Raw genomic sequence first — 12,880 nt, forward strand, 5'->3', positions numbered from 1 at the left:
CAGTTACTATCTATTAGTTGATTTGCAAGCTAAATGAATAACTGCGGTAACCCTGCAGCTAATGCATGCTGATTGTCCGACACTGTCGGAGACTTTTACAAGACTACACCGGGTGATTTGCTAAGTACAGACACATCCCGTGATGAGTCCTAGTAACTGAAAGATCCCAGATAGCTTCGGCTTGGGGACGGAACTTCCGAATTTCTGACCTATCAACCTATGATGGTAGTGTAACGGACTACCATGGTTGTGACGGGTAACGGGGAATCAGGGTTCGATTCCGGAGAGGGAGCCTTAGAAACGGCTACCACATCCAAGGAAGGCAGCAGGCACGCAAATTACCCACTCTCCGCACGAGGAGGTAGTGACTAGAAAATAATGATATGAACCTTTATGGTTTGTAATCAGAATGGAATGGACTTAAAAGCTCCATTGATGAACGAGTAGAGGGCAAGTCTGGTGCCAGCAGCCGCGGTAATACCAGCCTCTACAAGCGTATGCAATAGTTGCTGCGTTTAAAAAGCTCATAGTTGGATCTGTTTGAGTAGAACGGCAACATGGTCTTCAGTTAAATCTGTTGACTCGTTCCGCTCATCCTTCGCATCGAAGAAATAGTTTGCACTTAAATGTGACGAACTGTGGAAACGGTGTTTTCACCCTGAGAAAATTAGAGTGTTCAAAGCATCCTTTGGGATCGAATAATAAAGCAATGGAATAATGGAGAATGACCCGCTACTCGATTGATGCCGGTTGGCTGAGTGCGGTAATGATTGAAAGGAACAGACGGGGGCATTTGTATTGCTACGTTAGAGGTGAAATTCTTGGATCGTGGCAAGACAAACTACTGCGAAAGCATTTGCCAAGAATGTTTTCATTAATCAAGAACGAAAAGTCAGAGTATTGAAGAGGATTAGATACCCTCGTAATTCTGACCATAAACTATACCAACCTACAATTTGTCAAAGTCGATCTTGACTTGGCAAGAGATTAACCGGGAAACCAAAGTTTATTGGTTCCGGGGGAAGTATGGTTGCAAAATCGAAACTTAAAGAATTGACGGAAGGGCACCACCAGGAGTGGAGCCTGCGGCTTAATTTGACTCAACACGGGAAAACTCACCCGGTCCAGACATCTTAAGGATTGACAGATTGAATATCTTTCATGATTATATGGGCGGTGGTGCATGGCCGTTCTTAGTTAGTGGAGTGATCTGTCTGGTTAATTCCGATAACGAACGAGATCTTCTCCATCTAAATAATGAAATTCACTATATGTGAATTCAAACACTTCTTAGAGGAACTATGCGGAATTAAATACCGCAGATGAAGTGAGGCTATAACAGGTCTGTGATGCCCTTAGATGTTCTGGACTGCACGCGCGCTACACTGTGTACTTTTAGATTGAGTACTCAGCCCTTGGTCCGAAATGGACTGGGCAATCAGAGAAAAGTACAGCGCTTCAAGGGGATCGTCTGTTGTAACTTGCAGACGTGAACCAGGAATTCCTGGTACTTATGAGTCAACAACTCATAGGGATTACGTCCCTGCCCTTTGTACACACCGCCCGTCGCTACTACTGATTGGATAGTTAAGCAAGAATTGCAAATTCCTACTGTTGGGACTTCGGTCTCCGGCAACGGGATGAAGCGGATCGAGCTTAATTGTCTAGAGGAAGTAAAAGTCGTAACAAGGTTTCCGTAGGGGAACCTGCGGAAGGATCAGTGATTGATTCCTTCGGGCATGGCTGCTGGTAGAGGCCATGTCTGTAGTGCGCATGACGCTCTGTCGCTAGAGATTGCTTGGCAACCAATCTCGAATTATGTATCGAGCTCAAAAAACTACTTGTGTGGATACATAGTTCAGCAGTCATGGCAAGGGACTGCTTAAAGGGAGACTAGTTAGCAAAAGCAGCCTAGCAGAACTGCAGCTATCTAGATCTCAGAAGCTGGGTTATAGAAGCCCAGCTATAGACTTGTGAATGAGAAAGGCCTAAAAAGGTCCACAAGTCGCGTGGTTAGAACCGACACGCAAAAATCCCAGCGAGTGACAGAGCGTTGCGCTGTTCAGTGGGAAAGAGTTGAGCTACTCGGGGCGCCCACTGAACTTGCTCCGAGCCAAAGGCTCGAAAAAACACAGCTTAGCCTCAGATCCTTTACATAGAAGGCTAGCTAAAATAAACTTACCTTGGACGAGGGTAAAGTTTAGTCAGTTCTTAGGGGAGAGTAATCCACAGCTTCTCGCCCTCTGAACATTCTCCCAGATATGTAGGTCTGGGAGAGTCTCCTCCTGTTCTTCGGAATCTGGAGGTAGACAAAGACAGTACGATACGATCTTGCATCGGGATGACTAACCGATAATGATCATAATCTGACAATTTTCCGGCTTGAGGCACCGGAGTCAGATTAAAGACACATACTGAACTAAAGGCGTATGTGCAAAGCTTGTCGGAGTGTAGAGAGTCAAGCTGAGTTGACTCGTCACGTGGTGATGACAACAGCCATGTGCAAAACACTCACAACTTTATCGTCTATGTGGAAAAGGTTGCTAACAGCGCTCTCTATGAGAGGCCCTCGCATATAACTATACGAGGAAAAGGCGATAGAGTTGTTTGAATGTGGGGCAGGTTCATCGACAAGCTAAGTTGATCACATTCTTGTTGTGGCATCCTACTAGAATTGGTCACGGTCTGCACCAACTCTCCCCAAGTTGGCCAGACTTAAAACTAGAAATAAGGTTTGCAGCTATGTGAACCTAGAAACTGTAAAGGAGTTGAAAGAACTTAAAGGAATTGAAAGAGGCCTTGAGGTATATCCTCTTGGTAAAGACCCACAAAAGCTCACAAAAGTGGCTTCGAAGGGCAAAACTGGTTCATCCAAAACAATTGGAGAGCTTAAAGCAGAACCAATTCGAATGAAACACTATTGGTGAAACTTCATCATGAGAACGTCACAAGCTGATCACGCTCTATGATATGACTAGTATTATGTTGCTTCTAGTAGGCTAAGCGCAAGCCGAAACATCAACATGTGAAAGTCGTAGAATTTTGCAATCAAACTGTGGCTAGTACTGTGATGTTACTAGTAACCTGGTGTTCCGTCATATGGCCAAGAGAGCATTTGAAGGCGAAACTTCTGCATGGGAAAAGCTGCATCATGATCAAAAATTTTATATCGAGTATTATGTTGACGTTAGTAGGCCTTGGCCGAAAACGCAGCATGTGAAAGGTATAGATAAAAGTTATTGTTGCAGTCAGTACTGTGTAGTTACTAGTAGCTGGATTTAAGCTCAAAATGAGACACTGTTGGTGAAACTTCATCATGAGAATGTCACAAGCTGATCAAGCTCTATGATATGACTAGTATTATGTTGCTTCTAGTAGGCTAAGCGCAAGCCGAAACATCAACATGTGAAAGTCGTAGAATTTTGCGATCAAATTGTGGCTAGTACTGTGATGTTACTAGTAACCTTGTGTTACGTCATATGGCCAAGAGAGCATTTGAAGGCGAAACTTCTGCATGGGGAAGCTGCATCATGAACAAAAGTTTATATCGAGTATTATGTTGACATTAGTAGGCCCTGGCCGAAAGCGCAGCATGTGAAAGGTATAGATAAAAGTTATCGTTGCAGTCAGTACTGTGTAGTTACTAGTAGCTGGATTTAAGCTCGAAATGAGACACTGTTGGTGAAACTTCATCATGAGAACGTCACAAGCTGATCACGCTCCATGATATGACTAGTATTATGTTGCTTCTAGTAGGCTAAGCGCAAGCCGAAACATCAACATGTGAAAGTCGTAGAATTTTGCGATCAAAATTGTGGCTAGTACTGTGATGTTACTAGTAACCTTGATATCGTAAGCTTGCTAAGTTGTTCAGTTTTTGGTCGCTCTGAAGGGGTGTAAAACATCCAGCTGAGCAATAACATTATGTTTCAACCAACAGAAAAATGATCACTCAATTTATTCAAAAATGCAATGAAAAATTTTACCGGTACAGTTTTTCGTCAGCGTCCAAATATTATGCTACCCCAGGGAAAGTTATTTATAATAAATCACCCGCTAACAATATCGTTACGAATTCAAACTCTCGAAATCGATTCTCAGAACAAAAACTCCATTTACTTGTAATACTCAAATGGAGAACTGCTTTATTAAAATCAGCTTTTTTACGAGCTAAAATTAACCAAGACATTTGTTTTTCACTTGCTCAGAAAATTACTCATTTAAGAAATATTCATAAAATATCTAGAAAAAAACTAGATTAATAGCAGCACATGGGAAAGCCACACTTAACTTATAATAATAAATTGCATTTGAAATAAAACAAAACTCATTGAAATTAATCTAATTTCTTGCTACCCGGGTTGCCCATCATACAACTTTTCATGATTTCATTTAATGTCATATATGATCCCCTGTAATCATACAAGGTCATATAAGAATTCTATGATTTTCCCGTAATCACACAAGTGTCATACAAAAAATAAAAATATTTGTAAACCAGACACAAGCACAGTTAATTATTTGCCTCTTTTAGTAGAGAGGTACCAAAATAACAGGGAATTTTTCAGATCAACAATTATTGAAGATCAACATGCACCGTTTTGCCAGCAATTGCAAGCTGAAAAGTTGGTCAAAGATGTCACTATGAAATTTTTCCAAGTATCTGAGGACTTGAGAAAAGTTGGGGGAATTTTTTTACCGAAGAAGGCGTCCGGAAATCTTCTACTTTGAAGCTTTGCCTGACAAAAATGATTGCCATATTTCGGCTTGTTGTAACGGCAACCTTCTTTGCGGTAAGATACGTGTCATTTTCAGAGAACAAAACCAAGATAGAACTAATGATAGTGGCGATAGAACTAATGAAGATCTTAAAATCTCATTCATCTCAAATTGACACGTCCTGTGAAGTTTACTATTATCCCGCGGTTGAGGACTCCTCGGAGTGGTTATCTGTTAACGCTAAAGCTGTACGCAAAAAGTTCTTTCACTTGGCACTAGCAGATACAGTTTTTCTGATACCTCTGATAAAAGTTTTTGAACATGATTGAAAATTTAAAGCTGAAAAGTCAAACCGATTGAGGTTTTAGAGAAAACGACAGTCAACAAGTGATAAAAGCTCAAATCAAACGTGAATATTTACATAGCAACTAGAAAAAAACTATAACAGACTGCGATTTGGACAAATATAAAACTTATTTACATCTGGTTGACCTCTACAGACTTTGATTTCCTGTGCCTGAGAAAAGCAAAAGCAAACTCTATTTAGTTTAGCTCGGATTGGACGCTGAGATCCTAACGCTGTTGCAAAACCGATTGTGGCTTATAAATTAGCTGAACTTTCTATGTTGAAATTTTTGCTTATTATTAAAGATTGAAAACTACCACTTGTAATTTTACTTAAAAACAGTGCCTCTTTTTTGAAAAATATATTTTTCTCGGTGCTCTTTGTTTTAGTTCCATTTCAATGTTGAATTAATCTATTTACTTTTAAATTCTTGTGAAGAAGATGAACAGGTCATTAAAAAAGCTAAAAAGATAGCTTTGAACTTTTTATGCGTTAAAGGTTTTAACATAGATGTCATATATGGCTTTGTGATTAGCTTACGAATATCCAGCAAGGTTTAATGGTAAATCATACCAAGGCAGTAAACGAATTCTGAGTAATAATACAGGGAGTATTGAGAATTTCTGCTAGGATTACGAGGAATTAAAATATATGATTTACTGGTAACCTTAGCAGAGATTCTCAGTAATCCTTGCTCGATTACAGAGAATCCATATATGAGTCTTGTTTGTCTATAGTGAAATCATGTATGATTTCCTGGTAGTCGTACGAGGATCATCTATGGTCCTTGTGTGGTTACAAATAAATAATATATGATTTCGTCCTGGTAATCGTTCAAGGATCATATATGGTCCTTGTATGGTAACAAGAAATCGTATATGGCTTCCTGGTAATCATCCAAGGATCATAGATCATTTCATTGTAATCAAACAAGGATCATCTATAATTTTTCTGATTTCATACAACTTTCAGCAATCATTTTTTGTGGTTTTTAAGTGCTGCTGAACATTTCATCTTTTCTTTTTCTAGAATTTCATACTAGGATTTTCTATGATTTACTTGATTTAATGCAAGGATCATACGTGATTTCTTAGTTTCCATACAAGGATCATGCTGTGAAATACGCTATGATTTGTATTGCATGACATCCAGCGGGAAAACTCAAATCGGTTATGTAATCTAATACTTTGATTTATCTGTTTGTTCCGGCCCACTTGTGGGGTGAGGAACTATATACTCAAATGTTTTTTTTTCGTTCAGAGAATTTTGGCCGATCGACCTTTTCATCGTAGAGAAACGTGAGTGGTATCATAAAAAAAGTCGTGCAGCGTAGAATTCGATATTAAAAAAATTTTTTGGAATTTTTTTTCGAGGAGTTATCGAGGTCTAAGTTTTATGTGAACACTGGATATTTGGTTCACTTTTGTTCACTTTTACCGTAATTTTAGTTCGATTTAAAAATTTTTCTATGAAAATTTAACAGGCGAAAGGCGATTAAAAAGACTAGTTCTGGTCTCATAGTGAAGTTTAGTTTTAAAAAAAAATTCAAATTCTTTTTGAGAGTTTTTTAAGAAAACTTTTTACATTCTTTTGCTTTTAAGTCACTGAGAGAATATTCACCTTTGATATCGAGGTTCAGTAATTGAAAAACCTCAACTGCAGTCCAATGATGCCCAATGAACAGAAGAGTAGTTTTCAAGGAATCGCTTATATTTTTTTCTGGATTCGACTCGTGTTCGTAATTTTTAATGAAATTTTGATTTTCCTTTTGAAATTGCACTGAATTTTTGAAATCCTAGAGCATAGATACGTTCACTAAAAGTCTTTTGTTTGATCATTTATTGAAAGCATCTAGTGTTTTGACTGGACAGCTAATGGCTGTTAAAACTTTAAAAATAATTTTTCAAAAATAGAACCGATCTTAAAATTTTTTGAACTGTAAGTCATTCTCAGTAATGACAGGACCCCAATTTTTTCTACTGCAGCCAAAATTAACCTGATTGGTGGATTTATCTCCATTTATTGGTTTTAAGACTTCGATTCGACGACTTTTTATTTAATTTTAAATTTTTGGATACTTTTGTATTTTTGTTTCCTTTTAAAAATATACATTATTATCTCATTATTGAGTGTTCCCATTGGCTAAGGGACTTGCTTCTTCTACTGCAAGCAAAATTAAACTAGTTGAGAAGTTTAGCTTCAATTATTCCATTTATGACTTCGATGCGACGAGTTTTCATAAAATATTTTAACTTTTGGATATTTTTTTTCATAATTTTGTTACCTTTTGAAATTAGATAAAATTATCCTTAAATTGATTGTTCCATTTCACTCAACGAACGCGTTAACATAATCTTGGATAAAATTTTCAGAATAAAGCCCATGGATTAAATGGCTTTGTCACTTTCTTCTGGCACTTTTCTACCGAAATTTGTTTTTGACTGTATTTGTTTTTGTTTTCATAGTCAAGAGACTTATTCTGATGTGTTACTGATGACTGGTTAGCAGCAAAGAAAAATTTTGTACCTTCAAGGCATAAGGTAGCGTAATTAAAGCCTTCTCTTAAAAGCCAATGATTTTAATCGCGTTGATACTACGGGTTTCTCAAAGATTTCGTAATTTTAGAAAAATCTTTATTCATAATATTGCTCTCATTTGTTGACTTTTTGAAGAGTTATAGTTGAAAAACACGAATACTATTGCAATTGAAATTTATTCCAAAAAGAAACTTTTTTACCTGAAAGATCATTTTTTAACGGCTTCGACGCTTTTCTCTATTTTTTTTTGAATTTGCTGTCCTTGTTTTTTTTATATTTTTTATGTAGTCGTAAACTGCTGAGAGGTGTCATAAATTTCTAACTAAGGATCGAATGAAAGATATTACTCTATGCATTGATTTCTTAGCGAATTGTCTCAAAGTTTATGAGATTGCAAGTTAAAACTTAAAGTTGAAACTTAATCTCATCATTGAGAGGTCCCATTCAATTCCTGGTAACACAAAATTTAAACTTTCTAGTTGTTTTAGGTTGTTACTGATGTTTTGTTTGTGGGACAATATGCGTTTTCATAAATGGTTTTTTGAGTGGTCAAATTTTTTGTTTCTTTTTCTCTTCCTTTACCACATTCTCGTAAAAACAGAGCCCGATTATTTTCGAATGAGGCCCAAGCGAACTTATTTAATTATTCAGTATATTTTTAGCTCAATTATTAAAGACAACAATTGAAATAAAAACAATATTCAGATAAGAGCTAATGACTCTAATGGCTTCAATAATTTGTGTTTTCGTAGTTTGTCTGTAATTTCTGCATCCTTAGTCCGTTTCTCTGCCTTAGTCTAAACAAAGACAGGTCTTGTCAGTTTTGTATTAATTTTTTATTAAATTTTTTGAGAATTATTCTGGCAAAAGCTAATGATCTTTCAGACTTCTGAAATTATTTGCTTTAAGAAATTTTGATAGATTTTTGAATTTAGCCTGATTGTTTTTTCTTTTTGTCTCAAAAAGGAAAAGTCCCATCTGCTGCATAGTTTTGTGCAGTTAAGGGTTATCTGATTGAATTTTGACGTTGTTTACTTTTTACTTTTAAATTTAGGTATTGAGTTTTTTTTTGCCGTTACTTTTTAGTTTTGCTTATTTTGTTTGTTTTTTTTCTCGTACTCTTTTTATTGACACATGTCGTGAGGCATAGCGTTATGTAATTCAATTAGTAGTTTGGTTGTGTAACGATTTTTTTAAAACTCGACATCTGTTTTTGGTTAGCTCTTCGTTTGGTTGACGATTAAGTCAAAAATGTAGATCAGCTCGGGTCGGAACATCATGTGCGAACGCACATTAACGAACCTCCTTGTATTAAATATAACACATTTCTTTCAGCACTTGTGCTGAATATCTCTTGGAGTGAAACGTAACGAGAAAATAAAATGAGCTAAAACATTCAAATTCATCATACTACCCAACATCCTCTTTCTAAGTTCTTCGACAATGCTCAAAAAATAATTATTTTCAAAAAAACTTTAATTTTTTGTATTCAATCGATGCTGAAATTTGAAAATTTTTCAAATCAGGCTTCTACTTTTCCAGTGATTAGGATTGATAGTTACAAATAAATGTTAAAACAGCGTCTGCTTCAGCAATTTAAAATGGTGTCATTCGAAAGAAACATTAGCTACTTCAAAAGTTTTAAGCAGAAAACACCTAATTTATAATATTGTACTGGAGAAAAAATATATATATTATACCTGACTTGTAACCTTAACCAACTGGATATGAAAGTAATTTACTTGTCAATTCGGGAAAAAATAAATTGCAGTTTTTTTTGTTTTCTTCTTCCTTGTATGACAGTTGATTTTTAAACATTGAAGTAATAGCAGGTTTACAAGGTAAGAGATTAATATTTAACAGCTGTGCTGTTGGATTAAATAAGTAAAAAATTGTATAATGAAAGTTTTTTGACTCTTTTATTATTACATTTGTGAAGTATATAAATTAATCTAAGCAGGATATCCATGTTCCATACTCTCGGTTTTAAAATTACATGATAATCTTTTCCTTTAATCTGAATTACCAGCTGAAATAAATATAATAAGCACGGTGCGAAGTTAATTATTCAACTTTCATCTTGCATTTCAATGTTTAAACCTGAATTTCAGTAAAACTCAAGAATAAATGCTGATGAATTAGTGTTTGTGCAGACGTCAAAATGGTTGTGAGTTTTTCCGCCACAATCAATTCGTTCGCATTGGATAGTTCATTTCATGGAATCAACAACTTGTTCGGACATCGAAAATGGAGAGCAAAAGTCTGCTGGGCACTCATTTCAATCCTCGCTTTCTCAACTTTCTTCTACTATTCAATTCTGTCCTACAAAAGTTACATCATAGAGCAGCCTCTGGTTACTAACATGCAGTATATACAAAACAAACAGGTTCAAATGCCCGAAATTTTGGTGTGTCCCGTTTTGCCGAATCAGACTTACTTTGAGAACTTCTTCCCGGGAACTGTTGGCCCGATGTTTGTGTATTTGAGCGGATTCTCAGAGCATGCCATATACGAGGGTGTTCGGAATGACATAAGAAGGAACATATCTGCAGCTTTTGAAAAATATCCTCATTTAGAGGGCATGTGGTCACGACTCTACAACTATAGTAACTTGGATGATCTGACAGCCTCCTTTTACGGTTTGGCTTCTTTCTCTTTTCATTTTTTGTCTGTTTTGTCAACTTTCATTAATTTTTTGTCTCTTTTGTCAATTATTATTACTTTTTGTCTCTTTTGTCAACTTTTATCAACTTGTTGTGTCTCTTTTGTCAACATTTATTGCTTTTTGGTCTCTTTTACCAACTTTCATTACTTTTTTGTCTCTTTTGTCAACTTGTAATTGGAGATAAGAATGGGCTTTTAGCACATTTTTTGTTTTTTTAATATTTGTTGGGATGTTTTTATGTTTTCAAAATAAAAATCAGAGAAGCACGAACAATGGCTTCCCTCTATTGCGTTTTCAAAGAAACATTAATGATTTGAAACTAAGAAGCACATTCAAAATGTGAATGGTCAAGTCCGATGTTAACTAAAAAAGCCTTAAAACAATACCGACGCTTTTCCAATAATTTCACCAGCTATATTTTTTCTGTGAATTCTGCCTTCGAATTGCAGAAAAAAATCCAGATAGAGTTGCCTAACTTCACCGAGATTTGTGGGGAAATTTGAAATTGGGGAGTTTTTAGCAAAAATACTTTAAAATTAACTTGCAGTTATATGCAAAATCAGTTTTTAAAAACCGGACATCATCCAGGTAAGTTATAGCCCGTACCTGAGTTTCAGCGACAATCAGTGCTGATTTAGAACAATTTCAGAGAATTATCAAGTTTTAGTACTGTTTCAGAAAGATTTCAGGACCAACTGTGAAGTAATTTCTAAATTTCTCTGAATCAGAACAAAATTCAGAAAACAAATTCAGAATGAATCGCTGAATTACACTGTGACTCAGTACTGATTTCGCCTTAGAGTTTGGTACGCTCGGGCTCTCATTTCTTAGTAGTCAAACAAAAATCATGGATGATGTCATACAAATCATACGCTATTTCCTAGTACGATATTTGTACGATTAATAGGAAATCATGTATGACTTAGTACGATAACAAGGACATAATATATGATACTTGTATGATAAGTAGGAGATCATAAAAAAGAACTCAATTATCAGAATAATATGGTTAACCTGAAACCTTGTATAATAATTGTGTGGTTATCAGGAAATCATTTATGATACATCTATGGTTATCACGAAATCATTGATGATCAAGTTATGATTACCAGGAAATGAAAAATGCGTTTTGTATGATTATATGATTACCCGGAAGCCATACATGATCCCTGTAGTATAACCAGGATATCATGACATGTTTAATCGTAGCCGCCCAATTGTTGGAAACAGCCGCCGTTGACCCGTGGCAGGCATTGGGATTGAAAAAAGTTAAAATCAAAGATAAAAATTGACGACAACCTAGGTTTTCAAACTGGTAACCCTTGAAATTTAACTATTCCAGTACAACTTAATTGACAGAGGATCATCGCAATTCAGACAGTTTTTGTTGATGCATGCTTCCATTTAATGTTTTCTGATTTTTGTATGATTGCAAGGTAATCATATATTCATATATGACCTTGCATGATAAGCAGGAAGAAATGCAACTTTCCCTATTATAGAGTAAGGTTGCTGACAAAACGTTGGAAAGTGATCGGCGTTTGTTTTTAAATGATTTCTTGAAAAAAAATTGTGTTTCCAGTTTATGATGCTTTTATGATTACCAGGAAATCATACTTTCTTATATAACCCTGTACGAAAATTGAATATCATATCGGGGATAAAATGAACTCACATAATTTTTATCTTACTTCAGGCGAAATGAACATCATGACAATTAGGGTCCTTTAAGCCTCCTTTAAAAAAATGTATGGCCTTTTTATGATAACCGAGAATCATATATGAATTTGTATGATTACCGGGATTTTTGTATGGCTGACATCCGGGGCGGGAGCGCAAACTGCATGGTTATTGGATTTTTGTGTGTTTCTGCTTTCATCTAAAAGTTCCAATCAACAGTAACAGTCAAATTTACAAAATGATGTCACAAAAGTAGTTTTTATTAACAATGTTGTTCTGTATATTTTTATTCGATATCAATAAACGAAATTGTTGCCTTGATAAACCGAAGGCTTTGTGTTTCTTTCATTGCGCTCTCCAGCAACTCAAAACGTCTTTCTCAAGCTGTTTCAGGGACTGAGTTGCTAGTACAGGATGACAAATGATTGAAATTCAGAACAATTGGCTGACATTTTATTCGGAACAACTAATTAGAATCAAAGTTATAATGTCAACAGCTTCCAACTTACAAAGTACATAAGTTCCAATCTGAAAGCCACACGAATTCAAAAACACAATTTGACAACAGCAGCGTTTGTCAATGATTCCGTTTACTCACGGAATTTTAATTAATATAAATTTTTTTTATATAAGAGTTTTTTTAATATAAAATGTGCTTCCTTTGAAGAAATTGTGATCTAAGACTGATCTTTTGTTACAGGCAACATTGCGCCCAACTGAACTGCTGATACCTAAACAGTCATTAATCAACTCCGGTTTTGACATAAATTGATAAAAAAACATTTTGAAAAATCCACGGACACTTGACACTAAAGCAGAATCATCGAAAAAAGTAGCTTAAAACTTGAGAAACAAGACATTGAAATTTTCAGAAAAGATATGGTCAAGACTCAGTTAAACGAAACTGTGTGCATAAATGGAACACATTACAGG

The 12,880-nt window shown here is 35.8% G+C and overlaps 2 protein-coding genes and 1 non-coding gene across 4 annotated transcripts in view; 1 reads left to right on the forward strand and 2 right to left on the reverse strand.

Annotated features, from left to right (window-relative positions):
• The window catches only part of LOC142348577 (catenin beta-like), a 291,880-nt gene that overhangs the window by 104,368 nt on the left and 174,632 nt on the right, over positions 1-12,880 (reverse strand). The window lies entirely within an intron of this gene.
• LOC142348575 (uncharacterized) overlaps positions 1-12,880 on the reverse strand; it is a 222,908-nt gene that overhangs the window by 51,574 nt on the left and 158,454 nt on the right. The gene's annotated exons all lie outside the window — the stretch shown is intronic.
• Positions 11-1,723, forward strand: LOC142348862 (small subunit ribosomal RNA). Its single transcript, XR_012760792.1, has one exon. It is a non-coding gene; the product is annotated as a small subunit ribosomal RNA (ribosomal RNA).

The sequence above is a fragment of the Convolutriloba macropyga genome, chromosome 10 (assembly GCF_964194025.1).
Source record: "Convolutriloba macropyga chromosome 10, txConMacr16.3, whole genome shotgun sequence".
Taxonomy (NCBI): domain Eukaryota; kingdom Metazoa; phylum Xenacoelomorpha; order Acoela; family Convolutidae; genus Convolutriloba; species Convolutriloba macropyga.